At 37.2% G+C, this 5,569-nt stretch overlaps 1 non-coding gene across 1 annotated transcript; it reads right to left on the reverse strand.

Annotated features, from left to right (window-relative positions):
* Positions 1-336: 336 nt before the first annotated feature.
* On the reverse strand, positions 337-444 carry LOC112652371 (U6 spliceosomal RNA). Its single transcript, XR_003131401.1, has one exon. It is a non-coding gene; the product is annotated as a U6 spliceosomal RNA (small nuclear RNA).
* Between the last annotated feature and the right edge of the window lie 5,125 nt (positions 445-5,569).

The following is a 5,569-nucleotide window of genomic DNA, read 5'->3' on the forward strand; positions in this document are numbered from 1 at the left end:
TTATTGGGTTAAGGAATTCCCTTTATTCCTGTTTTGCTGTGTACTTTTATTAGCAGTAGATGTCACATTTTATCAAATATTTTTCCTGCATCTATTGAGATGATCATATTGATTTTCTTTTCAAGTTTGTTAATATGGTAATTTAATTGATTGATTTAGAATGTTAAGTCAACCTTGTGTTCCTGGGATAAATACACTTGATCCTAATGTATACGCTTATATTTTTGGACTTAATCTGCTTTTGTTTAGAATTTTTTACCTATGTTAATAAGGATATTAGCCTGTAGTTTTCTTGTAATGCCCTTGTCTTTTATTTTAAAGATTTTATTTATTCATAAAAATATGGAACACTTCACAAATTTGCGTGTCATTCTTGCACAGGGGCCATGCTAATCTTCTCTGTATGCCTTCCAATTTTAGTATATGTGCTGCCGAAGTGAGCACTGTAATGTCCTTGTCTTCTGGTACCTAGTTTTGACAAGTTCATAGAATGAATTGGAAAGCACTGTCTCCTTTTCAATTTTCTGCATGAGTTTGAGTAGAATTATTATTATTTCTTCCTTAGATGTCTTGTAGAATTCACTTATAAAACTAAGCAAATAAAATAAAAATCACCCAAATCTGCCATTTGAAGATAATCACTGTATGGTTGTCTATGTAATATTTGGAGATTACCTACTATATTGTGTTAAAACAATGGGAGAATTACAAATAACATAAATGTACAATAGCTAAATGGTTTGATAAATGTGGATCATCTATACAACACGATATTATGTAATCATTAAAAGTGTTGTTAAAAGATATTATTTTTAACTATTTTAAATTATATCTATAATATATTATAATTTTTAATTATATCTAAGTTTACTTAGTGAAATGGGAAGGTAGGCTATTTTATTGTTGTTTTGGGGGGGTTGTTTTTGTTTTGCTATTCCACATTTTGTTTTGCTATTATTAGCTTTTTTTGTATTTTTTAGAAATACTTTGATAATAGATCCTAGGAAAATGAACTTTTTAAAATATTTTATTTATTTATTTATTTTAAAGAGAGAGAGAGCGACAGAGATCATGAGCCCGGGGAGGGACAGAGGAAGAGGGAGACAGAGAATCCCAAGCAGACTCCCAGATGAGAGGGGAGCCCAATGTGAGGCTGGAGCCCAGTGCAAGGCTCAATCCCCAAACCCTGAGATTACGACTTGAACCAAAACCATGAGTCAGATGCTCAACCAACTGAGCCACCCAGTGTCCCCAGTAAAATAAGATACAACAATGTTCTGCCTACATAAATTCAATTTATGGGGGGGGGTATAACTGGGTGATGGGCATTAAGGAGGGGACGTGATGTGATGAGCACTGGGTGTTAGGAGCAACTGATGAATTTTTGAACACTACATCTGAAACTAATGATGTACTTATATATTGGCTAATTGAATTTAAATTTAAAAAAACATATTTGGCAAAGTAAAAAAAAAAAAAGGATGAATCCAACTTAGCATTCAGTTACATTTGTTTTTAAGAACTGTTGCATATGATCTTTAGTTACACAAATTTAAGGAAAGGATCCACTGAATAGCCCTGAAGAAAGCTGTGACGCTGTGACATCACCTGAATTCAGATTCTTTTTTTACTTCGAAGTAAATTTTGTTGTTGTTAATGGTTAAACCGCAGCTGTTTCTATCTCTTGATTGTGTTTACAAAAGGAGGAAAGAAAATGAAGGAAAATATTTGCCGATGAATAGCTTATGTCTTATCTATGTATGTGTAGCTCATGTGCTGCAAATTGCGACCTGATCTTGAAAGGATACGTGTTGAACAGTTGCTTCCAAGTGATGGAGGGAAGGACCGCAGGACTGCAGAAAGCACATGTCGAAATAAGCTTTAATGCAAGAGAAAATAAAGCTAAGCTGGACTTTTGATGTCCTTTATGCAGTGTTAAGTAGGACTGAATAACCCCACATTTGCTGATGTTTGGTAATACGTTCTAATATAATTTTCCTAACGTGACTTTCACACCCTCGTGGGTGGGAATAGTCTTCCCTAAATGAAGCAGCTATTTCCTCTTCAGCCATGCTGGACAGAGGCCACTTAGGGCAGACAATGAGAATTAGTAACTTAGCTTGGACTGAGACAAATATCTGAGCTCAAAGACCGGAAATTCTTGAAGATGACTCTTGTCCCTGGAGATGCACAGGAGAGAGGGCCTGGAGATGCGCAGGAGAGAGGGCCTGGAGGCCCCCTAGAGGACCCTGAGTTAAAGAGTAGCTGTAGCATATAGCAGCCAGTTTAAATGAGCCCTTGTGCAGGACTTCCTTCATATTAATCCATGATACTCAGTGAAATCTTGCTGCAAGATGCAGCCTGAAGGGAGAGGCCTGGGGTGAGGGAGCAATAGCAGAAACTAGCAGAAGAAAGCTGTGCCAAGAGGAGCAGTTGATGGCAGAGGCATCTTAGTGACATGTTGTGCATAAGCAGCAGAAGGGTACAGAAAGAAAAATTAAAAAAAAAAAAGAAAGAAAGAAAGAAAGAAAAAATTTTCCGTTCTTCCCTTCTTGGTTCACTGTCAGTTAAATTGACAAAGGACAGATTAATGGGAGAAAAAAATTTAATTTTGTATATACAGGAGGCCATAAAAATATGCGACCCAAAGGCAGTTGAGGAATTGAGGCTTATATGCCATCCTGAGCTAAGGAATGGGGACAGAGAGGCCTAGGCTTCAAAGAGGAGGGCAATTCAGAGCAAGATAAGAAGCCCAAATATTTGATAATCAAGTGTTTGCCCTGCCATCCCAGTAAAACTTTTTTCAGATAAAAAGTTATCTCTGGTAATAGCAGTCCTTCTGGGCTAGGTCCCATATCTAAATTCCTTTAGTCAGTTCAGAAAGAGGTAAAACTCATTCTTGAGTCAACTTGGCCTTGATTGCCTAATGGCATGACCCACATGCCAAAGTGGCACATGTTGGGTGGCATAACTCCTCCCCTTGAAGGGAGACATGGGAAACCCGTTACCAAACATGTAGAAAGGTGCTGAGGAATCCTTAGAGCAGTGGTGGTTTGAAGAGAGAGAATAAAGTTTTGAGATTATTTTGAAGGAGAAAAGAAAAGAGAATTTAGTAGGGAAACGGTTGTGTTCAAATCCTGGTTCTGCCACACACTTGTTGAACAACCTAAGATAAGTAGGTCTCTCATTCCTTAGTTTTCTCATCTGTAAAATAGGTATAATAGGAACACTATTATAAATAGGTTGTTCTAAGGAGGATGTGACTTACTACATGTAAAGCTTATAGAATAGTGTTGAACCACTGAAAGATCGTTGTTGACGTAGATTGGTGACGGCTCACTGTAGCATTTATTGATGGAAATTTAGTCATGATATAGTTGACCCAAAATGTCACAAAATAAGATGTATATTTTAATCACATTTTATCAGTATATTTAGAGATACAAGGAGAAATATGAAAAATATAATCCAATGTCTCCAGGCTGGGATATTACAGGGCCTTTTAGGTTTTTTTCTATTCACATCTCTACTTCTAGAATTAGCTATAGTAACTTTCTTTAATTAAAAAAAAAAAAGAAAGAAAACTAAATTTTAATACACAATGAAACAGCAGCATAAAAATTCTGGAAAGTCGGTTGATAAAAATCAGATTCTTCAATATGCCCCAAGAAATTAATTTTAAGTACAAAATGCCCTAAGAATTCAGAGGAAAAGTCTCGATTTGACTGCTTGCCAGTATGAAGTTATAGTGCCTGCTATTAATCCTGCTATCCTTCCAGAAACGATTCCATCCTTGTCAGCAAAGGACACTATGCTAGAATCACTCTCAGTGAATAGGCAGGGAATGGACAGGCCTTTAAAAATAGTCACTTGTTGGCACAAAAGCAGCTATGCATTACCCTCACCTTGAAACACTGGGTAAGACTGACCACCACTTAGTATTAAACAAAAATAGAAGTGCTCTATATACATGACCTGTCTAAATTTTCACAACAATTTTATCAGAAAGGTGTTATATTAGCAAATGTTTCAACGGGCCCAGGAAGCTTACATAACTTGCCCCTAATTACACAGCCAGGAAAGGATCAAACCAGAATCCAAATGAAAGCCTGGCATGTAACGAGGGACCACAGCTGCACTGAGTTTCAGCCATGGGGACTCAAATCATGTGTGCACACACTCACTCTGCATAAAAAGGAAAAGAATCCCTGGCATACATTATAACCAATTGTTTCCAAGGTTTTCCAGCACCCAGCCCTTGGACTTTAAAATTCTATATTAGCTTACAGTTTGAGGCTAAATGGCAAAGGAGGAGATACTATCACTAAAAACACTGAGACATAAGAACAGCCATCACCTCCCCAAGCAAAACATGTAAAACAGAACATTGTAAGTTTGGGAACTAAGGATTACCACAAACCTTTTTTTCTTGTCATTATAGAATATAGATGCCACTCATTTTTCCACAAATAATTCCAGTGTACATGTTATATTCTAGGCACTGTATGCTAGACATTGACGTTGGTCCCAAAAGTTCTCTTACAGTGCTTTATATTTTATTTCAAACATCTCAGATCATCAGTCACTGAGTTTTAGCATTAGCAGAGAAATGTACACGCCTCCCAAGTACACACGCACTCCTGTGTGTACATTCATAGAGGCCTTCTCTTGTGTTGCCTAAACAAGGAACAGATTTTGCATTCTCCCCAACTAACATCCAATTGAAGTTTTATATCTATCTCTAGGAATTATGATGAAAGCAAGTAAATGTATATTGATGAGATTTGGGACACACTACTCCAAAATATGGCACCTTGGCATATTGAATATTTTAAGCCAAAGGAGTTTGAGAAAACAGCAGAAGCAAGGAGATCACTTTGATCCCCCCACCACCTTCTCCCCTAAAACAGGTCATAATATCCTCATGTGGGAGGCCCCATCCCATATTGGAAAGAAAGGAACATGCCTATGTCCAAAGACAAAGGGTCGCCAAGAGGAATCCAAGCAACAGAACTTGCTCAATTTCCCACCACTTACTACCTTACCTCAGACTCTGACCTACTGTATTTCTACACGACTGCCCGGTCTTAATCAAACCAGCATAAAATATTCAAATGTGTGTCTTCAGGTCTTCATTTCCTTAATGAGGGCTCCCATGTCACATAGAACTTATATAAATTTATGTGCTTTTCTCCTATTAATCTTTGTCAGTTTAATTTTCAGACCCAGTCAGACACTCTATGAGGATCAAGAAAAACTTTTCTTCCTTTCCAATATACAAATAAAGGTGAATTCATTTGAAAGGCATTGATACCCAGCAGACATCTATAACTAAGGGCTCATTTAACCTCAGTTATTTAAAAAAAAAAAAAAAAAAAGTCTGTGAAAATGACCATCCTCCGTGAATGGTGACGAAATCTAAGTCTGATTTTACACATGTAAGGCACTTTGTTTTGATGGTGATGTCTTTCTCCTTCTTCAAACGCAGGGAAAACTCTCCTCGAGCACTACCTCATCCTTTATTGCAGAAGGCCTGCTTTGTATTGGAGTCATTATCTTTCTGAGGACT

Source organism: Canis lupus, chromosome 13, assembly GCF_003254725.2.
Source record: "Canis lupus dingo isolate Sandy chromosome 13, ASM325472v2, whole genome shotgun sequence".
NCBI lineage: Eukaryota > Metazoa > Chordata > Mammalia > Carnivora > Canidae > Canis > Canis lupus.